The 27,437-nt window shown below is 42.2% G+C and overlaps 1 protein-coding gene across 4 annotated transcripts in view; it reads right to left on the bottom strand.

Moving 5' to 3' along the window:
* KIAA1217 (KIAA1217 ortholog) overlaps nucleotides 1–27,437 on the bottom strand; it is a 767,824-nt gene that overhangs the window by 374,076 nt on the left and 366,311 nt on the right. The window contains exon 1 of one of the 4 annotated variants that reach the window (XM_037837857.1): nucleotides 6,206–6,331. The exons of the other annotated variants lie outside the window; for them this stretch is intronic. The gene's annotated coding sequence lies outside the window, so the exon portion shown is untranslated. Of the gene's footprint in view, nucleotides 1–6,205; nucleotides 6,332–27,437 lie in introns of those variants that run through there. 4 annotated transcript variants of the gene reach the window in all.

The following is a 27,437-nucleotide window of genomic DNA, read 5'->3' as shown; positions in this document are numbered from 1 at the left end:
CTTGTGGTGGGCTGGCCACGCTTGCTTATTTCTATGAACATGCCTGAATCTCAAACTCTACTCCCCACCTGCGGGACACTGATTACGTGCTTCAACTTGGCGGGCCTGGGCCAGGGGACCGGATCCGCCCCTGGGGAGGGTGGTGGGCACGGGCGACAGCGCCCTCCACAGCCCCCCAGGCCTGGGAAAGTGAGGCCGGAGGCAGGCCCCATTTCCTCACCCAAAATACCACTGTTAGGAGAGGCTTGCCGGAGGGAACCGCCTTTTCCCCACCCCCTTATCTTGCCCGGACACTCCCCGTTGCCAGTGCAACTCCCCCACCGTCAGTGCGCATGCGCAGTTACCAGAACAACTCTCGCCCCTTGTCTATCAACCTCCGCGCCCTCTCCGAACCAATCCAAGCCTTTGACCTCTACAGCTACCCCGCCCTCTAATCGCCCAATATAAGCTTGTGCTCTCCCCTAATAAAGCTCTCTTGGCTTCTTCACCCTCAAAGAACCGTGTCCTGCCTGTTCCTTCTCGCCGCCCTCCACACCTTGCACGCCTCCGCCGGGGACCAGGCCCAGTCCCCCGCCTCGCCCTCGCCTCCGGGAAAGAGCCCCTGCCGCCGGTACCCTCCGAGCAACGCCGAGAGCCGAGGGTTCAGCAACCGGCCGCCCCCCCCCCCCCAGATAAATCAACTGCGACCGCACCCACCTCTTTATTTGCAACTTTAATTCTGCTCTGGGAAGAGTAACTGGAAGGCTAAACCCATCAAAACTGGGTCCATGCTAAGTACATGTCCGTGACTAAGGAGCTGGGGAGAGGAGGCCTGCTTTGTGCCTTCAGCAGCCTGGTGGTAATACTGTCTACACTGCCTGAAGACCACGCTTGCTGGCTTTTGTATTTCTGCTGAATTTTGGATAGGTGAGGTCTTCGGATCACAGTCCATGGATAAGTGAGGTGTCCCTCCACCCCTCTGATGGATGAAGTCACCAGGGCTCAGAGCGCCACAAGAACTGTTTCTAGAGCCCTGGTCTCCTGCCCTACCCCTCCATCCTGCCCACAGGCCGTCAACCACCCCCTTCCACTCTCTGGACCACCCCTCCACTGTGTACCCCCTCCTCTTGCCATCCGCCACCCTCCTCTGCATGGCTATGGGAGCTCTCAGGCCTGTCCCCTTCTCTAATCCATATTAAACACAGCTCCACGACACAATTTCCAAAAGCCACCTCCAAGTTCCTTACAAGCCTTCCATTGCATTGGAATGATGTTCAAACTCCTGGGGTAGCTACCACCTACCCCTTCTCCTCCACCCTTGCAGACCTAGGACCTGCCATCCCAGCCCCATGCAGTCCCTGAGCCATCCCTGCCCTGGGCCAGCAGCCTCAGCATGGCCAGATGTGGGGGTTCCTGCCCCAAGCCCAGCATTTTGGCCTCACACCTTCCCTGACTCTCACTGATGGCTGGTTAGCCGAAGAGCCGCTGCTGCGGTTTCCCGACTTTTCCTTGGGCCCCCTCGCTGAGATGGGATTACCCCACTTGCAGCCTGCTCTTCTGCTCTTGTCAGTCTTTTCCTCTGGAAGGAAAGGGAGAGATGGAGCTTTTCCTGGGTCCCAAATATGTGCCAGGCGCCCTGCAGGGTGAGCTGTGAGTGGCCTGTGCGGTTCTCTGTTACTATCGCTGCTTCACAGATGAGGAAACTGAGGCCCGGAGAGCTCAGGTTCCCCGTCAGTGGTCACAGGACTGGAGAGGGCTGGAGCTGCCTGACTTGAGGAAGCCTGTCCTCTCCTACCCATCTCCCAAGCCTTCTCCAGGGTGAAAGGGTGACCTTGGACACAGCTCCCTGAACTGATCACTGCCACTGCCCACACCCCACTGGCCACACGGGGCCCTCTTGGCAATAAATCTGGTCCAGGTGAAAAGGAACACCCCATACCTCACTGGTCAGGATACTGTCACCATCCCGTGAAGGTCAGACTGACCACAAGTTGTCCCCTCTGCCAGTCACTGCCTCCTCCAGGGTCGCCTGCCCTTTATGCGGACCCCCGGCTAGGGTTTCCAGGATCCTTTTGGTACGGCCATTTCCCCAAGCTGAAAGCCAACAGTTTCTACCTTATTTTCCATTATTGCCCCCATGCTTGGCTGCAGCCAAAGGGACAAATTGCTATCATATCTGCAGCTGATGTTTTTCTGTCTCCTTACCTTCTTAGGTTGCTAGAAATGCCTTTAACAAAGTTCCATCACCCACCTGTCCTCCCCCAATCCAGCCCAAATTTCTGCACACCCACATCCCTTTCCTGCACCGTCTCCATGAAGCCTTTCCTGTGGACACCTCCACTCCAGCTGGAAGCAAGGATCTTTAACCAACCCAGGAGCTCTTCATTTGTAGCTCTCCCGAGACGCTTCTTAATTCAAATGCAAACGGCACATTGCACAAATAAGCTATGCAGGCTATACTCATTAAAGAGCTTGCTTTTGCCTGTCATTGTCCCTTTAAGTCTGATCAAAGGGTTTAGCTCTTCCCCTGCCCCTGGTGAAAACTCAGGCAAAACCATGACTTTTCTGATCCAAATTAAGAAAACATTCTGTGAATGCTGTCAATGGCAGTTATGGGCTGAACTGTGTTCCCCCAAAAGATCTGCTGAACTCCTAATAATCCCCAGAACCTCAGAACGTGGCCTTATTTGGAGATAGGGTCATTGTGGATGGAATTTGTTAAATTAAGATGAGGTCACCCCTGGTGTCCTGAGAAGGGCAGAGGGACACAGAAGACGGCCACGTGACGGAGGAGGAGACTGAGTTTTGCAACACCCAAGGAACCCCAAGGATTGCTGCCACAACGAGAAGCCAGAGGGAGGCAGGAACAGAGCCTTCCCTACAGACTTCCGAGGGGGCACAGCCCGCTGACATCTTGATTTCAGACTTGTGGTCTCCCGAATTGAGTCAATAAATGCCTGTCATTTTGAGCCACTCAATTTGTGGTACTTGGTTACAGCTGCCCTAGGAAACTGATGAAACATGGTCTCAATTCAGAAACAGAATGTCCAGCCCAATACTCATCAGCACTTGAGCCATCATTTGCTGCTTCTCCCAGCTAAGGTGGCCTTGCAGGCGAGCTGCCTCCTCCAACCAAAGGAGCCAGTTGGCTTCCTCTAAGATGCTCCTAGTTCTCATCTCTCTCCCTCACTAACTGCTGTTTCTGATCTGCCTCCACCCCCATGCTTGAAGAACAGAAGAGATAAGAGGACAGGAAACACTTTTTTTTTGACTAATAGGGTCATAAGAGATCTTGGCCAATATTTGAAACTGGTTCTTTCTACTATCACTTTGTTGGTTCTACAGTGGTGCTCCAGCTCCGAGGTCTTCTCTGGACCTGTCTGCTGACCCACGCAGTGCAGCTCCAGTCCAGCTGGTTGCTCTGCTGCTTCCTCAGCCCCCTGGAGTCCAGCCATCCACCCACAGCTTTTCTCTCTGAGGCCCCATCAACCCTTGGGGCAGCCACATTGGATAGAATCCAAGCTGTCCCCTCCTACACACACTTTTACTGAACAAACTCTTGAGGTTTCAACCCAGCAAAAACTCTCCCTTTTTCTGCCATCAGAAACTAGCCAGTCATGGGGCAGCATCATCTAGATTCTCCAAATCTGAGTAGGACATCAGATCACTATGTCCCTTCTTCCACCGCCAAGGAGCAGATAGATGTCAAGTTCTCAACACGATCCCACCGAAGTCAACTGTACTAGGCTTTAGGTGAGGTGGGACACAGCTCCCCAGCCCTCTTCCTGGGGTTCTGGGTGGGCAACAAAGGATGGTTTTTCTCCATAGAAACCCTCCTCCTGAACCCTTTCTCAACCTTTGCTTTCTGAGACATTTTATATCCTCTCTGAGGTTGAGAAAGGTTTAGGTTATAAAACCCATTCTTGATCTTCCTTTGCAGCTCTGTGGCTTGAGCTGGGACCTCACTTCGGAATTTCATATCTATTAGAACTAGAGACTATCTAAGTAGAAACTTCCAATTTAACATCCTGTTACACGCGTTAGAACATAGCTGGTTACACAGAGAGCCTACGCCTTTAGGAGAGTGACACTACCACCCAAAGGCACAGACAATGTCCAATCCACCTTTTATTGTTTACAGCTTCTAAAATTGTGTCCTCTCCCTAATGGGCAACACACAGCTACAGGTTCTGGAAACGGACATGCTTGGTCTTCTATTTTCTTAGGGCTACTAGCACCCAGGACCAACCACAGGATTATTTTCACTACTCTGCTAATTAACCCCATACAAAACTACTGAAATGTGACAGGGCCTGCTCTGTGTTTGTCAAATCCTCTGTCTTTTCCTCTTGGCTATCAGCCAGGTGACATTTCCCAGCCTGTGGTTAGCTGGGACTGGATGACCAAGGTCAGGCCAATGGAAAGAGGACAGAGTGATGGACACCACTTCCAGGTCTGGTCCCCAGAAGGCCAGGATTTTCTCCCAGCAGGAGGCCCTAGGAAATGGCAAAGCCACACACCGTAAGTGGCCCAGGTCCCCGAGTGAGTGCTGAGGCCACGGCCCTCACCCTGTCCACAGCCCACACCCTGGGACTGTGCTGTCATTAATCCACCTGTCTAGTGAGAAGCCCCTGAGCCTGGGGGAGGGTCATGGCAGAACCAAGCACAGAGGACTAGATTCTACTGACTCATAAAAGCCAGGGGTGGAGGGAACATCTCCTAGGAGCTAGTTCCTCAACTCCCGGAGAAAGCACAACAGCCTTTTGGTTTCCATGACAGTTCACGTGCTCCCACCTAAAATACGTCTCTCCACTCTTCTTAGGTTAAGTGATTTCACTTTAAGGGAAAGAAATCTAGAACAATTCTCTTCTTTTTCCATCACTTCCTCCAAAAGGACAGGCCCATAGGCTTAGAATTCATTTTTAATTAAAAAAAAAATTGCTACTGGGTCTGAAGGTGTCAAGTGGGTGCAGTTGTGGGTTGCTGACTTGGCTGCGCTTCGGGATGTGGTAGGCTGTATTTCTAGAATAGAGGATAGACAAGTTCATTCAACCATGCAAATTAAATTACAAGAGTTGGAGTCAGTATTTCTGTGAAAATGCAATCTCCATACTGTGTTAGTTCTGACATTCTTTTTGGATTTGTGCCATAACAGTTCCATTTGGCTTTAAATAGCACAGGATTAGGAAAATGTCTCTGGAAAAAAAAAAATGTTATGTAAAAACCCCAAGGTGGAATTGAACATCTTTGAAAGCCCTCTAAAGTTAAAAATACCTTGAAACACCAAGGAATCGAAGAAGAGGGTAGCTATTACTGATAAGCACAAAATCCTAAGTCTCTAGAGTTTGAAGTCACCCCTAAATCCACCTCAGATTTCTGTGTGTTAACCCTATTGTTAATAAAATATAAGGAAGGTGATTCCACATCCTCCAGTATTATCTGATTGATAGTCAATAACATTGAACTATAATCACTTTTTGTTTCAATCTGCTCTTCTGCGCAGTCATCTGAAGAGACATATTCTCATTACTCCATGAGAAAAAAAGAGAGGTCCCCAACAAAGCTGTGAGGACTGGATGGCCAGCCTGGACAGGATGAAAGGACGGTCAAGCCAAGTGTCCAGGGATGGTAGCAGGAAATTGGTAAAGGGAAAGAGAGTGATAAGTGGCAATGGTGGGATTTGGACACACAGGACGAGAGTCACGGGGTAGAGGGATGGTTGTCCAAAATCAAGATCAATAATGGGAGCGAGAGAGAGTTCTACAGGTTAGGAAATACAACAGTTTTAGAATGACAAATTAATATTTTATACTTTAAAGACATTTAAAATGTTTTTATTGAGTATGTATTCTTGTAGAGTCTACTTAGAATTGTGAAGTCTATGAATTACCAGTTGCCAAATGAGACTTTCAAGTGTCTTTGTAAACATCCATATTAAGATCTTAGGGGATGAGCATAACTCTTCTGTCCCTCTTCCCACAGCTTATGGATTTTTATGACCTTATTTGTCTGACTGTCTTGATCAAGGATAAGTAAGAGGTAGGGGTCATCAGTTCCTCATCCAGCTTTGCCTCTAATTCACTCATTCCTCTATTACACTGCAGCAAGGCACATAATTCAACCTGCAATTCTTTTAAAAAATAACACAAATCCTAGGGCAGTATTTTTGCCTTTTCTCTACCTAGTATGAGGTCAGTGTCTTTCTCACCGGCTCAGGATGACCCACCTCCAGCGCTTCCTTCTTCCTACACGCCTCAGGCATGATGAAACTGTTGCCTCACCCAAACACCAGGGAGCTTGCTTCACTTGGAGACGTTGACTCAGACTAAACTTGAGGTGATTTGGGTTAATTCACATTCTCCTGAAAAGAAGTATGTGGTTGTTAATCGCCAGGGCCCCGAGACCTTGGCAAGTATAGCTATGCTAAATGTGCAGTGTAATTTAGCCAAGAATTATTAATGCCAGTTTATGAAGGAAGAAAAATAAACTACCAGCTTCTGCTCTATCTCATGCCTTTGACCCTGGCTTCCCCTGCAGTTCAAGCTTGATAAGCTCTGAGCCTGGATCTCGTCTTCGTGGGTGATGGAAGGCTCTGCTCCACCTCTCCTGGGACTTCACGCTCATTAGCCACAGATGCTGATTATCAGCTTTGCTAGAGAACTAGGGGTATGTACCCGGCTCGTGTAGAGGCCCGGAAGCTGCCCTCCCGGTGAACACGGATGAGTGAGTCGCGATGGCGTGCCAAAGCCACGCATCAGTAGATCATGTGCACCACCCGGCTGGATCAACAAAAGCAGACAAACATTCCGAAGTCAGCACCAGCCGGAGCCAGCCCTTTTCATCCCAACTGATAAGGGCTTGAACATTTTCATTAGCCCTGCTGACCCTAGTCATTTCAGATGGCAAACACATGATCATTATTTTTAAAGCAAGTGGCATAATCTAGGGCAGAACCCAGGCTGGATAATGTTCTAGAAAGGATTAGCGATGCCTGTGTACCCCACCTGCAACCATGAGGGGTCAAGCTGAGGTCAATGTCCTGCAAACCACTTAGGATCTCGAGTAACAACTGTCTGGGTAGGGTTATTGCTCTTGTAAATGGTGGGGAGAGTTTGCAACGGTAATTCCTAATTAAGAAAATAAGAAGACTCAGCGTCTGAGCTCTGATCATACACTCAACAGCCGACTCTGCCTCAGGCCAAGCAGAGAATGAAATTCAGCAAACGGATTTATTTTTGTAATAACCTGTTTTAGATATTTCACCCAAAATAATATGGTGGGGCTTCAGAAATAACTCTGGGCATTGAGTATGGGAAGGTTATTTGATGTTTTTTTAAAGAATCCTTTGTTTTTCTTTCAACTGTGTCCTGACTTAGTTCTAACTTGTTGCTTCCAAAGAGAATTTTTGTGCAAAAAATCTCAAAATTATAGCATGTTCAATAGAAGTAATAAAAACTGCCAACAGTATATATTTTTAGATATGTGCTATTCAAATAGCATTTGATAATTGACATTGTCTTTAATCAACTACTTATTTTGTTTGTTAATGTACTCTTTGACATGTCATAAAAATTATATGCGGATGAGACTTGAGAAATGGTCACAGCAAAAAATAAAAGTTTAAAAGAGTCCCTTCATATCTGCAGACTTGCTTGGGTACTACCATGAGTGGAAGAGAGAACTGGATTCAATCTTGAGAAGATTCAACAGGTCTGATACCTACGATATGGTTATAAGGCTATGTACTGTAAGAAAACTTGTTGGGAAAATGTCTCACGGCCACAGAAAAATCATATAAGTTTAGAGCTTTGGAGTTTCCTAGGAATTTGGGATTTTCATGATAATCTTTTATTTATACATCCTCCTGGTCTCTCAATGAGGAAAAGCAAAAGACTTTTGCACTATTTCAGAAAATATTTGTTCCACTACAGTACACTCCCTGAAAATTTTCTCAAAGTAGGATATAGCCCTTGTGCTCCTATCCCGTCATTCTCAACAAACTGGGCTATGGGTAAGGTATATAATTTCTCAGAGGCTATATAGTAAAACATCCAGGGGTTACATTAGTTTAAAGATTTTCAAGTTGATTTTTCTAGGTGCTCTGTTTCTTCAGAAACTAGCAAGAAACTTTTGCATGGAGAATATGATTTGGGAAATTATTAGACTTTTTTTTTTTTCTGGTAAATAGGCTCAAGTAGGACTTCTTGCTGTGATTTCTGATTTTGTGCTGAAAAAAAAAATCTTTTTTTTTTAAAAACAAACTTCTCTTTAAAACCACCTAGAAATAACAAATTAAAGACATAATTCTTTCAATGCATCTCTAATCCTGCAAAACCAGAGAGAGCTAAAGCTAGAGCTAGAGCTAGAGATACAGGTAGAGATAGAGACAGAGACAGAGATAGAGAGAGATCTCACCCAGCTGTACCACATCAGTGTGGTAAGGGCACAAACAGGGCAGGGGCTGGGGCTGCACTGGGGGGTGTAGGGGCTCACTAACCTGGAGGCCTGGGCTCATATTCCCATGTAAAGATAATTTCGGGTGGAAGTGTCCCAGTAAGTGGACACAGTGATGATGCCATCCATCTCTTCCCAGAGGCCAAGTGAAGGGAAAGGATGGAAACCATTCAGAATTTATAACCAGGAACATCCAAATCAAGAAATGAGCTTGAGGAATCATTCCAGGACACCAAGCAGAAACAACTGCAGAGCATTTCTGAAGTGACAGGCCAAATCCGGTTTGGCTGCATACTGTCATACAGCATTCCCCACTGAAGATAAGTGCACAATACAAAACTACAAAGCATGTGAAGAAACAATTCACCATGAGAAAGAATCACCAGACAGACAGACAGAAGAATTTGTATTCTAAGAACTTTGGATAACTGAAAAAAATAATAGATTATTTAACATAAGTTTTAAATGACTTATACTAAAAGGAATAAAAATTGAATGAGAACAACAAAATAGTATAAAAATAATAATCTAATAAATAAAAATATAGTGATTGAAATAAAAAACTCAGTGGATGCATGAAGGTAGTTTGGACACATTTGAGGACATAATTAATGGTCAGAAAGACAAATTTAAAAAAGCAACTCACAATGCATCACAGTGAGATTAACAGGTGAATGTAAAGTTAAGATGTCGGGAGGACAGAATGGAAAAAAAAAAATCTAATATGTCTAAAGTGATTTTCAAAAGGAGAGTAGAATTACAAATAGGCAATATTCAAAGAGATATGAACATTGCCCAGAAGTGATTAAATATATGATTCCTCTGGGTTAAGAAGGAATCAAGATATAGAAAAAATAACTCCAGCTTGAGACACATTATAGTGAAAAAAACAAACAGAGCAACAGAGACAAAAGATGTGACGTTAAAACCAACCAATGAGAAAAGAAAAATTACCTACCAAGGAATAATAATTAGATAGCAGTAGATTTCTCGACAGCAAAAATCAATAACAGAAACCAATGGAATATCTTCAAAATGATGGTAGAAAATAACTGTCAATCCAGAATTAGTTATCCAACTAAATTACTGTTTGACTATCAAAGGTATCTTCTGTTCATTGACAGAGCGATCCTAGAAAACTGGAAACCATTTCTTTGAAAAACATACTAATAAACAGACAAAATTCTTGCAAGGCTAATGGCGGGGGGAGGAGGGAGAGAGAGAACGAAGACACAAATAGCTATTTACTTTGTATGGAAAAAAGGGACATAATTATGGATATGGTAGAAAATTTTATAAAAGGAGTACCAGGAACAACTTTATGTCAATGCATTTGAAAACTTGGCCCAAATCATCAATTCACTATAAAATATAACTTAGAAACAAATACTCTAGAAGAAAGGGCAAACTCGCATCACTGCCCCCACCACAAATAAAAACAAAAAACCAGAAAACCTAGGATTCTTTCAGACATATTCTAAAAGCCACTCAAGTTACAATCTAATCTGAAATGAACTGAAAAAAATTGACTAAAAACCTCTTCTAATCATTTTATGAGGCAGATGTAGAATGAGAAAGGAAAATTATAGACAAGCTTCCAGCTGACCAAGATGGTGGTGTAAGATGCTCCCCTACAGAAACTTAGAACATCTAGCAAGGACTGGCACAACCATCTTCTTCAGAACTACAGGAACAGTTGAAGGGTTGCAGAAAGTGGGCGAGTGCCAGATGAAGAAAACACAGCTTTAAACATGGTAGGAGAAACAAGGATTGAACCAGAAGTGGCCTGCTCGGGCGTTTCCACATCCCTCCCCTGCGGTGGTCAGGTTTGAGTGCCCCCCGCAAGGGTTGGTGGCCACGGCTCCTTGGCCAGCCGCTGCCCTCCACGCTCCACAGTGGAGAGAAAACGGTGGGTCTCAGTGGCGCCATCTTGCCACCGGTGTATGCTGGGCCTTTCCATCCAGCACTGCATTTACTTCCACGTGACAGTGACTCCAATTTTAGGAACAGGCTACGAGCGGGAAGACAGAAGCAGAAACTTGCCAAGGAGAGAGCTGGGCTTTCCAGGATGCTGTGTTCATGATCATTTTTAATGACTACATAGGTTTATCTACTTGATAAATGTTCTGTGACATGTTGACCTGACCAGATGCTGAAACCGTTCAGAAATTTTTCCTTGAAGAAAAACAGAGTGAAGAGTTACTAGCCCAAGGTGAACATGAGAAGGGTGTGGACCATTTGACAAATGCAGTTGCTGTGTGTGGCATGGCAGTTATTGCAAGTAACACAACAAACTCTTTCACCACCAGGGTTCCAGCTGCTTCTGACTAAGTTTCCAACAATTAGTCAGAGAATTGTAAGTGCTCAGAGCTTGGCTGAAGATGGCATGGAATGAAAAACAAATGTCAGTGTAATGAAATATCAATTAAAAATATTTAAGAATTCTTTACTCAGAAGATGAACAGCTCTGGGGAAATAAGGGCCAGTATACTTAATATGGATGGGGACCACACTGAAATCTACCAAAGTTAAATTTTTACTTTGTGTGGATCCATTTGTCTTTCATTTTTTTTCCCCAAGGGAAATGTGTATTCTGATGCTGGTTTTTCATTTTATAAATACACTCTAAGTTATGGAAGTATCATAGATTTTATTTATTACTAAAATGTGCAATTAAAATGTATATACATGTAACAATACTATGGTTTAAAATATATCATGCTCAGTTTTTGAAAGATAAGGTAAAAAAAAAAGTACTGGTGAAAGCTGAAGAATGCACAATTTTAAAGCTACTACATTTTGCTATACATCAGAAAATTGGATGAAAACTCAATTATGTTTATGAAAACCGAGCATTAAAATCTTTGAGAGAGAAGTTTTTTTCCATTTACTCTCTTAAACGTAAATATATCCGTGCAATGTGCTGCTGTGCTGTATTAACAACATCACCGCCACCCCTTGTGTCCTTCTTGAAATATTTTGTTTAAATCAGTGGGCTTAGTGAAATGTTTTGTTTAAGTTGGTGGGCTTAATATGTTCTGGGAATTTATCTCCTTGTATTTCAGATATGTGTAGTTGCAAATAGCACAAGTCATGTGAGCTTTGCTAGCTCATGGCTGCTCACTGCCCTCATTTATAAAATGAGGGAACTGGTCCACTTATCTTTGAGACGTCCCTTTCAGCTCCTAATTTATAAGGTTGTGTTCAACATCTGCAAAACCACCTTCTCCTGAGGAGTGTCTATGTTTGACCACCAACCATGCATTTTTTTTTTCTCTGAATTTTACATGCTTGCCTGATGTAGTATTTCCAAATTGATCTTTTGTTAATATCTAACTATTGTGTTGCTTCTCCCTGAAATCACATGGTTCTGTCACCATTCTGTAAATTAATTTAAAGTGTATCCTTTAAGGTCCTGGAATGACCTGCTTGTAAAAAATGTTTGCTTGCCTTTGATTTTATCTTCAGTGGACTTCTTTAATCCCATTTCAACTTGATTCATTTACCTTGTAGAACACTGAGAGTAAGGTGTAATCTTGTGACCGAAGGCTTGAAAAGAATGGAGCTAGTGGGGCCTTTTGTTCTAAACATTGACATGTTATCTGCATCACAGATGCAATTTCAGAACTGAGGACAAGGACCCCTGGTGGTGTGTGCCACCTGCTGAGCTGGGCAGCATCGCTCTTTGTACAAATTGGCTTTATGCTTTCTAAAAGGCTATGCAGAGATCCCAAAGCGTTCTCCTATGTGCAGGGCAAGAAAAGGGTGAGCCCAGAAAACTTAAGGATTGCTGGAGAAGTGAGGGATCAACTAGATTTTGGGAGGGTAGAGAGCTAAGTATATATGCCCTTGAAAACTGTAGTGCAATACAAGCTGAGTGTTACTTGGCTTTCTGAAAAATAATCAGCTTTGATTTAAGGCTTGTTGAAAAGGCAGTGATGTCTTCACTTTAAAGCTGATTAAGCCAAGTGCATTTTCTTGTTTAACTGACAGCTTTGGTACTTTAAAATTAGGTCCCACTTTTGAAAGCTAGCTGTATTCAGTAAAAGAAAAAAAAAAATATCCTGCCACTCCTCCCCCCCAATGAACATATGTTTCCTACCTAATGCTTTAACAGTGGTGATGAAAACAGGGAATTGTGATGCTGGTCAAATGGTACCCGGTAGGTGGGAAAGAAACAACTCAAGATTTAAGTCAAGTTAAAAACAGATTGAAAGTTCCCATGTGCTAATGTTGCACCCTTGTGTAAAATCTCTGGAAACGGAAAACAAGCATTAGTGTATATTGACATGCTTCTGTGGGCAAAGATCTTTGTTAAATACAAATGTTCAATAATTTGTATTTAAAGTGAAAGCATTTAAAAGACAGGTTTACCTGCTGATAGCTTTGTTATTCTATTAATAGATAACCAGAACTTATGTTCACATTTAACTTATGTAAAGTTTGTAAAACCTAGTACAATGTGCTTAGTAGGCAGACAGGAAACGTTTTAGTCAAAGATTTTAAAAACAGTCCTCAATCTGCTCTAGGACATAAAGAAAAGCATGGAGAAAAAACTAAAGGATATCAGGAAAACAATGAATGAATAATATGAGAATCTCGGTAAAGAGATAAAAATTAAAAAAATCAACCAAATAGCAGCACTACTGGGGTTAAAGACCATAATAACTCAAATGAAAAATTCCCTAGAGGGTTTCGACAACAGATTGGAACTGAACCAGTGAACTCAAAGACAAAACAAATGAAATGATTCAAGCTGAGAAGCAGAAATAAAAAAGTATGGAAAAAAAGAAACAGAGTCTAAAAGACATGTGGGACACCATCAAATGTATCAGTATACACACTGTGGGAGTCCCAGAAGGAAAAGAAAGAGAAAAGGAGGCAGATGGAGTAGTCAAAGAAATAATGGCAGAAAACTTCCCAAATATAATGGAAGAGATGAATAGGCACATTCAAGAATCCCAACAAACCCCAAACAGGATAAACTCATAAAGAACCAATACCAGACACACAGTAGTCAAGCTGTCCAATGCAAGGAAAAGGAGAGAGTTCTGAAAGCTGTGAGGGAAAAGCAACGGAGTCACACTAAGATTAAGACTAAGACTAAGATTAAGACTTTTCATCAGAAAACATGGCGTCAAGAAGGCAGTGGGAAGAAATATTCAAACTGCTGAAAGAAAACAATTGTCAACCAAGAATTTTATATCCTGCAGATCTTTCAAAAATGAGGGGAAAATTGAGACACTCCCAGTTAAAAGCTCAGGGGGTGTGTCATCATTTGACCTGCCCTTTCAGCATTGCTAAAGGGAGATACTCAGACTGAAAGGAAAGGATATTAGACAGTGGACTGAATGGCATCCAGTCCTCTCGTGAGCTTAACCATTTGGGGAATTATAAATGCCATTGCAATTGTATTTTTTTGGTATGGAACTCACATTCTTACTTCTTACAGGTTCTAAAATGCAAATGTATAAAAAGTAATGATAAATCATTGGTTTTGAAATTACAATGTATAAAGATATAATTTGTAACAGGTACACCAAAAAGGTGGGGGCATTAAAGAGGTATAGGACCAGTATACGGGTATGCTATTGAAATTAAGTTGGTATCAAGTAGAACATGATTGTTACAGATTTGGGATTTTACATTTTAGCCCTATGGTACACACAAAGAAAATACATGAAAAATATATATGGAAAGAAATGAGAAAGAGCTCAAATGATACAATACAAAAAATGAAATAAACATGAGAGTAGGCATTAATGGGATAATTGAAGGACACAAAACTAAAAAACCAAATAGCAAAATGGCAGAAGAAAATGCTGCATTATCTGTAGTTATTTTAAATATCAATGGATTCAACTTTCCAGTCAAAAGGCAGAGATTGGCAGAATGGATAAAAAAGCATGACTGAACTATATGCCAAAAGCTTCTTGAAAAAGAAGAACAAAGTTGGAGAACTCATACTTACCAATTCTAAAACTCATTACAAAGCTATACTAATCAAAACAGCACAGTACTGGCACAAGGGCAGACGTAAAGACCAATGGAATTGACTGAGAGTCCAGAAATAGACCCTCACATCTGTGGCCAATTGATTTTTGACAAGGGTGTCAAGTCCTCTCAATTGGGAAAGAATAGTCTCTTTAACAAATGGTGCTTGGTAAACTGGATGATCCATGTGCAAAAGAATGAAGGTGGACCCCTGCCTCATGCCATATACAGAAATTAACTTAAAATGGATCAAAGACCTAAATAAGAGAACTAAAACTATAAAATTCCTAGAAGAATATATAGGGAAACCTCTTCAGGATCACGTGTTAGGCAATGGTTTCCTAGACTTTACACCCAAAGCATGAGCAGAAAAAGAAAAAATAGATAACCAGGACATCATCAAAATGAAAAACTTTTACACATCAAAGTATTTCATCATGGAAGTAGAAAGACAACCTACAGAATGGGAATTAACACTTGGGAGCCACATATCTGATAAGGTTTTAATATCCAGAATATATAAAGAAATCCTATAACTCGAAAACAAAAAGATAAACAACTCAATTAAAAAATTGGGCAAAGGACTTGAATAGACACTTCTCCAAAGAATACATGCAAATGGCCAGAAAGCACATGAAAAAATGCTCAACATCATTAGCCACCAGGGAAATGCAAATCAAAATCAGAATGAAATACCATTTCACACCCACTAGATTGGCTGCTATTAGAAAATGGTAAATAACAGGTGTTGGAGAGGATATGGAGAAATAGAAACACTGATTCACTGCTGGTGGGAATGTAAAATGGTATGTGGAAGACAATTTGGCAGATCCTTAGAACATTAAACATAGAATTGCTATATGACTCAGCACTCCTACTTCTAGTTATATACCTCTAAGACTTGAAAGCAGGGACGTGAACAGTTATTTATACACTGATGTTCCTAGCAGAATTATTTGCAATAGCCAAAATACAGGAACAACCCATGTGTCTTTCAAATGTGGTATATACATACAACGGAGTATTATTCAGTCATAAAAAGAAATAAAGTTTTGATACATGTGACAACATGGATGAACCTTGAAGACATCAGGTGGTATGAAATAGGTCAGACACAAATAGACAAACGTATGTTTTCACTGATATGAAATAATTAGACTAACAAATTGAAAAGAGTCAGAAACTATAATACAGGTTACCAGATGCTGGGGTGGACTAGGAAATGTGGAGTTAATGCACCATTGGTACAGCAGTTCCGTTTGGGGTGATGGAAACATGTTGGTAATGGATGGTGGCAAGGTAGTATAACATTGTGAGTATAATTAACAGCACTGGATTGTATATTTGAATGTGCTTAAAAGGGAAAATTTTAGACTGTATATATGTTACTAGAACAAAATTTTTTTAAAAAGCATATGATCGACTGTAACCCAAACAGTGAATACTAATGTAAACTATGGACTATAGTTAATAGTACAATTACTGTAATATTGTTTCATCAATTGCAATAAATGTACTACACTAATGCAAAATGTTAACAGGGAAAACTGTGTGTAAGGAGAGGTATATGGAAACTCGTTATTTTCTGCACAAGTTTTCTGTAACTTCAACTACTTTAATAAAAAAAAGTTTTAAAAAACTTATGTAATTGTGTGCTTAAAATTGGTGAATTTCATTGATTGCAATTTATACCTCAATAAGGTTGATTTTTTAAATGGGAAAAATATAGGCCTCTCTGATTCATAAATCCAAAAACTCTAAATAAAATATTATCCGAAACAAATGCACAATGAATATTTTAAAAATTGTGATCAAGTAGAGTTTATCCCAAAATATAAGGATGATTTATTTTTTTAAAAATTATTACTATTTCACAAGTTAGATTAAAAGAGAAAAATCATAAGTTCTCAATATATATAGAAAAAAATTTGATAAAATTAAAAAGATTTTTTTGAGTAAACTTCTCAGCAAACTAGGAATAAAAGGGAACTTTCTTAAGCTGACAGAAGCTATCATCTACTAAAACCCTAAGAAAATACCACACTTAATGGTGAAATGTCAGAGGCACTTGTAAAATCTGGAACAAGACAAGATGCCAGCTACCACAGCTTCTTTTTGGCATTGAACAAGAAATCCTATCCACATCAGCAAAGGGAGAAAAGAAATAATAAAAATACATAAATGGTACAAAATAATGAACAGAACTGTCATTATCTGCACGCTTTGTGATTGTCTATTTAGAAAATCCGAAAGAATCTACAAACTTTAAAACTAATAAGAGAGTTCAGCATAGTTGGAAACAAAAGCTAAACCAAAATCTATTATGTCCCTAAGCACCTTCAGCCAATAATTAGAATATCTGATTTGAATATTCAAACAAAAGCAAACCACTACCACAACAGCTACAAGTTACCTGGAGATGAATCTTACAAAAAAATGCATAATATTTTAATGGGGAATATTATAAAATATATGAAAAGACATGAAAGTAAGCTTAAATAAAGGCAAATTAGACCATGTCCATGGATGGGGAGACTCAATATTTAGAGCAAGAAGTTAACTCCAAGTAATTCCTATATCCAATGAAATTCTAACCAAAATCCCAACATTGTTTTTCATGGAAGCTACAACGGTGATGCTTACAATCATATGGTAGAGTAAATATCCAAGAATAGGCAAGTCAAATTTGGGGGAAAATAATACAGAAGAGTTCACTTATTATAAAGCTATCACAATTTAAACGGTGGTATTGGTACAATGATGGCTTGAAATCCAGACATATGAGGCCCCGATAGCACTAAATATCACTGAGAAGGATAGACTAGTTAATAAACTGTTCTCGGTCAATTGCTCATTCACATAAAAATGACAAAATTGGATCCATGCACCATACCATACAGATACATAAATTCTAGGTAGATTAGAGATCTCATTGGGAAAAAGTGTAAGTGTAAAACTTTTAGAAGGAAAGACATAAAAATAACTCAATTAAATCACTTAGGAAAATAGTTCTTAAGACACTCCGAAGTACAAACCACAGTGGAAAAATGATGAATTTGACTATATTAAAATTTTAAACTGTATGATAAAAGATACCACACACTCAAATATGAAAAGATAAGTCATTCACTGGGAGATCTTTGCAAATCATATAATGCCCCCCATTACTATCCAGAATATATTTTTTAAATGTCTGCAAACAATAAAAGAGAAACAGAAAAATGGGGAAATATATAAACCCAGAATTCTCAAACAAAGGTACTGGAATGGCTCCATAATCATATAAAAATATCCCCAGCCTCACTAGTAATCAAAAAGTCCTTATACCCAAGAGATTAGCAAAAACAAAACAAAACACAACAAAACAAAAAACAAAACAAAACCCTCATAATACCAAGTATTGGAAAAGACGCACGGTTCTTAACTCTAGTTGTACATTAGAATCACCTGGCAGGGGGTGGGGTGGGGTGGGGGATGGGCTTTGAAGCAAATACCATTCTTGGGCCCCATCCCCAGAGATTCTGGCCTAATTGGTCTTAGGTTGGACTTAGCACAGGTAATTTTTCAAAGTTCCCAGGTGAGTCGCATATGCAGGCAGATTTAGGAACAACTGCTCAACATTGGTGGTGATGGCAGAGTAAATCAGCGCAATTGGTTTGGAGAGCAATTCAGCAATAGCTAGCCAAGTGAAGCCGTGCAGCCCGATGACCCAACAATTCAACTTCCAGGTGATGAGCTTCTAGCACACCTGCAAGACAACAGGTACCAGGGCCACGGCAGCCTGTTTGTACTGGTGAACTTCAGGCAAGACTCGCATTTCCCTCAGCAGGCAGATGGATAAATAAACCATGGTTTATTTACACAGTGTGATGCTACCCTGCAGCTACAATAAATGGACTAGATAGGTATGTCTCAACATGGATAAATCTCCAAAGCAATGTTGAAGAAAAAACCCACAGTTACAAAAGAACATGCACTATACATCCTATATTTAAAAATTTTGAACACAAAGCAATAACAATAAATAGATAAAATCACAGATAGATATATCCCTGTCTGTATCTAACACACACACACACACACACACACACACACACGGACCCCTAATACATATTGTAAAAATATCAAAACATATATGGATAACATACATGACAATGATAGACAGCAATTTCAGGATAATTTTATTATTTCTTGGGAGAGGAGGAAGGGGAAGAGATGAAGATAATGCTATGGCTGCATCTGTAATATTTTATTTTAATTTTATTGTACAAGTTATCTGCACTAAACATGGCAAAATAATATGTTTAATCTTGGTGGTGGGGTAGCAGATAGCTATTATGCTCTTTTTGTATGTTTAAGATATTTTATATTAAAATATTTAAAAGGTAATTTGACTAAGTAAACAATACGATTATGGAGAATATCTTTATAATTTTTAAATCATCATAAAGGTAACTAATGATACTTTTAAAACATAAAAACTGAGAAGTTAGAAAAATGGCATTGGACTTGGAGTCAGGAGGGTAGAATTCTTCGTCCTGTTTTGGCACTAATTTGTGATACTACGCAAATCGTTTTACCATGATGGCATGGCTTGTTTCCTCATAATAAAGGAGTTAGATATGGGGATCCAAAATCAATTCTAGGTTCAAATTTCTATGAATCCAAAGCTGTGGGAGAACAGTGTTTCTAAATTCGCCTTTTCCCTCCCCTTGGATGTCACCTCAAAGTGTGCACTCCCATCACCCTACAGCAGCACATTTGTTCCCAAATGTCATCAGGGACCATTCCAGAAAGTGATTCCCTAGGAGATATTCAATAAAGAGTCACTGAATCAGGGATGCAGTAAAAGTGGCAAATTAGCTTAGACATGTTCCCATGACCCAGATCAGGAACAATATAACAGCTCCCAATAACTTCCACTCTCAAATTTATAAACTCATTTCTTTATTCATTTGTTCACTGATTATTTCATATGCCTTTATTCTGAATGACTGCCCACAAACTGGCTTATTGCAATTTGTCATAGGCTAATTAAAATTGTGTAACAGTAGATGTTACAATAAATTTTACTTAAAATATGTTTTATGACTACAGAAAGTCTGATCCCTCCTCATCCTCACCATCTGGCAATGCAAAGATTCACTCCGTCTTCTCAGTGTCATATTTGTTCCCCAGGAGAGCCTGGCTCGCCACCAACAAGTAAAACATTTGTTCACTTATGTGCTATTTTCTCCCCAGGATTTCCATGTGTTTAACCAACAAGGCTCAATTACCCCCATAACCCTTCAGAAACCGAAGCACAGAGAAGCATGACATTGAGGGAAGTCACACACTGCAATAGAGGGTAACACAGAGCAGAGGGAGACAAAATTCAACACTCATTGATGCAGTACCAGGTTTCCCTCCCACTTCACCCCAATCAGCCTGCACCTACCTATTTACCTGCCAGAACTGCTATCCATGAGTAAAAGGAATACAGAAAGAACCGAGACAGTCCACTCCCTTGGCAGGTAGGCAATGGAACAAAAGAAACAACAGACAGACAAAGAAAAAAAAAAGTTACAGGGATGCTAATTGACTGGAATATTCTTGAAACTTTTTTGCTTCTCGTGCCTGGGAATATAGGAACGAAGCTGCATACATTACTTGCATTACAGGTAAGGCAAGGAAGATTTAATGTGACAGGTGTCATAGAACATTTAGTATCACACCCGGCAAAAGGTGACAGTCCATGCCTGCTAGATGTCTTCACCATCAGTATCAACCTCTTCATCATCATCGACTACCACAGGACATGGCACTTCAGATTTTTTCAAGACATAGTTTTAGAAAGGATCTGCTTAAAGCAACCGTTCTTTTTAGCAAGGAAAGCTGCCCCAGGTTGCAGGGATAACCTGATGTCTTCTTATGTTCAGCAATATAATTTCCACCAGGGGAGAAAAGAAGTCACGAAGGCTCACTTTCACTTAGCAGGTAGATAGCAGGTCACTTAGAGAAGGCACAATCAAAGGAGCGTTTCCTTTCTTGGTTCAGAGGAGCAAGACAAGGGGGAAAAAACACTTTCTTCCTGGCTCCCCTTTGTGAGAGTCCAGCTCCAGGTCCCCATAACTGATGGGTAAGTCACTTCCACAGGAAGGCCAATGGGGCAACATGACACTCCAAGGAAGAAGCAAAATCCTTCAGCACAACTAACCCAGAAAGCAAGTAATCTCCTAAAAGCCACAACCATCTGGGATGGCGAAGTCTACCCTCTCACTGGGTTTCACTGTTCACGGTTCCCAGACCTGAGCCCACCATCCTCTAGGCCATCCTCCCGGCCATCCAAGGTGACCCCCTTGCTGCTAAAGCTTTCAAGGTACGACACGGGTCCCCCTTCTCCACAGCAGCTTCACCCTTGGACTTAGTCTCGCTACTGCACAACATGTAGGGAAAATGCAAAGGACACCTCTCACCTGAAATAACGCACTCTGCCGAGTGGAAATAAGAGATGGCTTGGCAGGTGATGATTTTGAAAGGGAGAGCAGGCAGGAGCAAGGCTGGCCCGGGAGCCCTTGGCTTGGGCAGTGAGCGGTGAGCAGGGATCACGTTTCTTACAGGACAAGGCAGACGGAGCATCTAAAGCCTGGGGCATGTCAGAGGGAAGAAGGCAGCACCTCCTTCCATGGAAGGGACTCTCACCCCTCATCTTTGCTTTTTTTTTTTTTTTCATTTTTATTGAGACTGTTCAGATACCATACAATTATCCAAAGATCCGAAGTGTACCATCACTTCCCCCTGGGTACCCTCATACAGCTGTGCATCCACCACACTTAATTTTTGTTCAATTTTTAGAAACTTTTCATTACTCTAGACAAGAAATAAAGTGAAAGATGAAAAAAGAAAAAAAGAAAAGGAAACTCGAATCCTCCCCTATCCCTAACCAACCCCCCTCAATTGTTGACTCGTAGTATTGGTATAGGACATTTGTTACTGTTTATGAAAAAATGTTGAAATACTACTAACTGTAGTATATAGTTTGAAATAGGTATATAGTTCTTCCCTATATGCCCCTCTATTATTAACTTCTAATTGTATTGTCATACATTTGTTCTGGTTCATGGAAGCGATTTCTGGTATTTGTACAGTTGATCATGGACATTGCCCACTATAGGATTCAGTTTTATACATTCCCATCTTTTGACCTCCAACTTTCCTTCTGGTGACATATATGACTCTGAGCTTCCCCTTTCCACCTCATTCACACACCATTCGGCACTGTTAGTTATTCTCACATCTTGCTACCGACACCCCTGTTTATTTCCAAACATTTAAGTTCATCCTAATTGAACATTCGGCTCATACTAAGCAACCACTCCCCATTCTTAAGCCTCATCCTATATCTTGGGACCTTATATTTCATCTCTATGAGTTTACATACTATAATTAATTCCTATCAGTGAGACCCTGCAATAATTGTCCTTATGTGTCTGGCTTATTTCACTCAGTATATTGCCCTTGAGGTTTTGTCATCAACCCATTTTTTTTTTAATATGGTTTTGTTCACTCACCATACATTCCATCCAAAGTAAATAATCGATGGTTTTCTGCAAATTTTTTTTTAATATGGTTTTGTTCACTCACCATACATTCCATCCAAAGTAAATAATCGATGGTTTTCTGCATGGTCATACATTTATGTGTTCACCACCTTCACCACTATCTATATAAGAGCATCTACATTTCTTCCACAAGGCAAGAGGGAGAGTCAAAGAAGGTAGAGAGGCAAAAGGAAGAGGGAAAAAAAATGACAGCTAGGAAGCAGCAAAAGGAAAAATAACCTTGTATCAAAGTAGAATAAAGAATCAGACAATACCACCAATGTCAAGTGTCTAACATGCCTCCCCTATCCCCCCTCTTATCTGCATTCACCTTGGTATATCACCTTTGTTACATTAAAGGAAGCATAATACAATGATTCTATTAGTTACAGTCTCTAGTTTATGCTGATTGCATCCCTCCCCCAATGCCTCCCCATTTCTAACACCTTGCAAGGTTGACATTTGCTTGTTCTCCCTCGTTAAAGAACATATTTGTACATTTTATCACAATTGTTGAATACTTTAGATTTCACCAAGTTACACAGTCCCAGTCTTTATCTTTCCTCCTTTCTTCTGGTGTCTCACATGCTCCCCACCTTCCTCTCTCAACCGTATTCATAGTTACCTTTGTTCAGTGTACTTACATTGTTGTGCTACCATCTCCCAAAATTGTGTTCCAAACCACACACTCCTGTCTTCTATCACTCTGTAGTGCTCCCTTTAGTATTTCCTGTAGGGCGGGTGTCTTGTTCACAAAGTCTCTCATTGTCTGTTTGTCAGAAAATATTTTGAGCTCTCCCTCATATTTGAAGGACAGCTTTGCTGGATACAGGATTCTTGGTTGGTGGTTTTTCTCTTTCAGTATCTTAAATATATCACACCACTTCCTTCTTGCCTCCATGGTTTCTGCTAAGAGATCCGCACATAGTCTTATTAAGCTTCCTTTGTATGTAATGGATCGCTTTTCTCTTGCTGCTTTCAGGATTCTCTCTCTGTCTTTGACATTTGATAATCTGATTATTAAGTGTCTTGGCGTAGGCCTATTCAGATCTCTTCTGTTTGGAGTATGCTGCACTGCTTGGATCTGTAATTTTATGTCTTTCATAAGAGATGGGAAATTTTCATTAATTATTTCCTCTATTATTGCTTCTGCCCCCTTTCCCTTCTCTTCTCCTTCTGGGACACCAATGATACGTACATTATTGTACTTTGTTTCATCCTTGAGTTCCCGGAGACCTTGCTCATATTTTTTCATTCTTTTCTCCATCTGCTCCTTTGCGTGTAGGCTTTCAGGTGTTTTGTTCTCCAGTTCCTGAGTGTTTTCTTCTGCCTCTTGAGATCTGCTGTTGTATGTTTCCATTGTGTCTTTCATCTCTTGTGTTGTGCCTTTCATTTCCATAGATTCTACTAGTTGTTTTTTTGAACTTTTGATTTCTGTCGTATACATGCCCAGTGTTTCCTTTACAGCCTCTATCTCTTTTGCAATATCTTCTCTAAACTTTTTGATTTGATTTAGCATTAGTTGTTTAAATTCCTGTATCTCAGTTGAAGTGTACGTTTGTTCCTTTGACTGGGCCATAACTTTGTTTTTCTTAGTGTAGGGTGTAATTTTCTGTTGTCTAGGCATGGTTTCCTTGGTTATCCAAATCAGGTTTTCCCAGACCAGAACAGACTCAGGTCCCAGAGGGAAGAAATATTCAGTATCTGGTTTCTCTGTGGGTGTGCCTTAGAAAATTGCTCCACCCTTTGATGCCTCAGGTCACTGTGCTTTTCTGCCCAGCAGGTGATGCCTGTTAGCCTATAATTCTTGACTGGTGTGAGGAGGTGTGGCCATGTTCCCCCAGGCTCTGGGGTCTGGTTCTGAATGGAAAGGGCCCCACCCCTTTCCTCCTAGAGAAGACAGACCCCCCAGGTGGAGGTCATTAGCATTTCAATGGTCTCGCTCTCTGCTTGTGCTGTCTCCACCCTTCCCCGAGTCACAGCCCTGGAAACTGGAAATGACTGGGGCTTTCTCCACTGAGCCGAAGAAGAAACAGATAGTCCCCTTCAGACCCAGTCAAGGCGACCCTCCGGCTCTCCCAGGTCAGTCGTCACACAAAGCCTCTGTCTGTTTTTTGGGGATGCGTACCTGTAGTGAGCAGTTCACACTCGCTACTTAAAACCCCAGTTGGAGCTCAGTTGAGCTCTATTCGCTTGCTGGGAGAGAGCTTCTCTCTGGCACCACGAGGCTTTGCAGTTTGGGCTGTGGGGGAGGGGGTCTCACGACTTGGATCCTCAGGTTTTACTTACAGATTTTATGCTGTGTTCTCATACACCAATTCAGGTTGGTGTATGATGAGTGGACGGTCTCGTTTGTCCCCCAGCAGTTATTCTGGATTATTTACTAGTTGTTTCTGGTTTTTTGTAGTTGTTCCAGGGGGACTACTTAGCTTCCATTCCTCTCTATGCTGCCATCTTTCCCCGCCTCCCTCATCTTTGCTTTTGAATCCTTTCTGTCAGACCAGGTGGCCTGAAGAAAGAGGTGGTACTGATGGTGGCTTTGGTGGAAAAATGTGGGGCTGGGGTGTGTAGGAAGCACAGATCATTCCTGCATTTATTCTCGCCCAATCCCCAATTAGATAGCATCTTGAACCAGCTGTCTCCCTCGCTGAATGATGGCTGGAAAAAGTAGCACGACTTCTCCAGGAGCAAACGCTCAAGACTTGCAGCTACCGCATGAGGAGTAGACGGCTGAGGGATTGGGTGGTGGAAGTTTGGCACCTGGCTGGGAACCGGACATTTTGGGGCACTTTCAGTTTGCCTCCCTGGTTAGCTGTGCACCGTCTACCCACACCCAGCTGGTTGAGGTCTGCAGCTCTGGCGTCCCCAGCAGACCCCAAACCATGCACACTTGTAACTCAATTTAAGAGAGCAAGCAAGGAAAGGTAAAGCAGCTGAACTATATTAATGTTTCAGTGCCCTTTTGCCACAGACCAGATTTCTTTTTAAACATTTGTAACATGATTTCTTCGCATTTCCAGAAGAGGTTCAAAGAGGCACAGTTTTAGCTAATTTTGCACTTTAGCTTTCCAGGCTCTTCAGCTAATTGATCTAAATATTCCAGAAAAGTCACCCAAAATTGACTTGCTTGCCAGGGCAAAAATGATCTTTTCAGAAGAAAATTTTACATGCTTATTTTCCAACATAAAATGTAGTATACATGACTGGTGGGAATGAGGCAGAGGATATCCACTTGAAACATTAATGAAATTAAAGGATTCTTGGCATAAAAACATAAACATTACTATAAATATTACCTGCAACCTGCCAAACAGAATTAAGAGCAGAACATTCCGTAGCTCATCTCCTTATTTATTTGTGGCTTGGCAAATGGTTTATCTCTATTTAAAGTCCAACTGCTAACTTTAGTGAGATTAGGAGATGAGGAGCAGACATTTACCAGGGGATCCAGCAGGAAGACAGCAGAGAAACAAAGATAAACTACTTACTTGCAGGGATACTGATAAAGTAATCCTGAATTGGGAACCAGATTTCGAGTTTAAGAGAAGGCTGTGATTTGAGCTAAAATCCTCTGGCTCTCAGGGTATGTCTAAGGACAGACCTTTGAGAGATCTTCCTTTTTTATTTCTTTCTCCAAGAACCCAAGCTCTACTGGGAAGTAGTAAAACACAAAACACTGCTCTTAAAAAAAAAAAAAAAAAATGCAAATCCAGAGTGTAAGCAACAAAGGAAAACGAGAACCTTTACGAGATGCCCCTTGGCTTTGGGAGTGTCTGGGCATCTGGTTGGCTCTGGGAGACGCCGTCCCTTGTGCCAGGAAGCTCGGTGCTGTTTCCCATGGGCATGGGGCTGCCGGAGGAGCAGTGAACTTGTGCTCCCAAGTTCTCTGTGTTAGAGGAAAACACATGGAGGATTTCCTGCTGGAGATTCCCCACCAAGGCCCATATTTGACGGGGTGTGGAATTTCTCAAGGTTCTCCATCAGGCCCTTCTCCGAGGACAGCTCTGTCCTTCTGCAACAGCCCCGGGCAGGGAGGACGCGGGAAGCGGCCGGCACCCTCTCGGGGCCCTGGCTGTCACCGACCCTGCCCATCTGCTCCTACTTCCCAGGACCCAACACATGTCCGAAGGCTTCTTTTCCCCTCGTCTCTCTGAGCTCTCCTCCTGACTTCGGATCTGAGACCCATAGTTTCGAGACTTGGTGTGCCAGTTTGAATGTATTGTGTCCCCCAAATGCCATTGTCTTTGTAGTTTTGTGGGACAGATGTTTTGGTGCTGGTTGGATTTGCTTGGAATGTGCCCCACCCAGCTGTGGGAGATGATTCTGATGAGATGTTCCCATGGAGGCATGGCCCCACCCATTCGGGGTGGGCCTTGATTGGTGGAGCTATATAAATGAGCTGACTCAAAGAGAGGAAATGGAGTGCAGCTGGGAGTGATGTTTTGAAGAGGAGCAAGCTTGCTAGAGAGGAACGTGCTGGGAGAAAGCCGTTTTGAGGCCGGAGCTTTGGAGCAGATGCCAGCTGCCTTCCTAGCTAGCAGAGGTTTTCCGGACACCATTGGCCATCCTCCGGTGAAGGTACCCGATTGCTGGTGTGTTACCTTGGACGCTTTGTGGCCTTCAGACTGTAACTGTGTAGCAAAATAAATCCCCGTTTTATAAAAGCCAATCTGCGGGACACTGATTACGTGCTTCAACTTGGCGGGCCTGGGCTGGGGGACCTGATCAGCCCCTGGGGAGGGTGGTGGGCATGGGCGACAGCGCCCTCCGCAGCCCCCCGGGCCTGGGAAAGTGAGGCCGGAGGCAGGCCCCATTTCCTCACCCAAAATAAAACTGTTAGAGGAGGCTTGCCGGAGGGAACCGCCTTTTCCCCACCCCCTTATCTTGCCCGGACACTCCCCGTTGCCAGTGCAACTCCCATCACCACCAGTGCGCATACATTGTTACCAGACACCGTTACCGGAGCAACTCTCGCCCCTTTTCAATCAACCTCCGCGCCCTCTCAGAACCAATCCAAGCCTTTAACCTCTACAGCTACCCCGCCCTCTAAACGCCCGATATAAGTTTGTACTCTCCCCTAATAAACTCTCTCTCTCTTGGCTTCTTCACCCTAAAAGAACCGTGTCCCGCCTGTTCCTTTCTCGCCGCCCTCCATACTTTGCACGCCACCCCGCCGGGGACCTGGCCAAGTCCCCCGCCTCGCCCTCGCCTCCGGGAAAGAGCCCCCGCCGCCGGTACCCTCCGAGCAATCCTAGGAGCCTAGAATTTAGCAACCGGCCGCCACCCCCCCCAGACGAATCAACTGCGACCGCACCAATCCATCTCTGGTGTTTTGCATTCTGCAGCATTAGCAAACTAGGACACTTGGGCACTTCGTGATCACAGTCCCGAAACTGAATCTAAAAGGTTATGAATGGGTTTCTCCTTCCG

The sequence above is a fragment of the Choloepus didactylus genome, chromosome 5, assembly GCF_015220235.1.
Source record: "Choloepus didactylus isolate mChoDid1 chromosome 5, mChoDid1.pri, whole genome shotgun sequence".
In the NCBI taxonomy this organism is placed as follows: Eukaryota; Metazoa; Chordata; class Mammalia; order Pilosa; family Megalonychidae; genus Choloepus; species Choloepus didactylus.
Note: the sequence above shows the minus strand (reverse complement) of the source record. Positions and strands in the feature narration are given on the sequence as shown.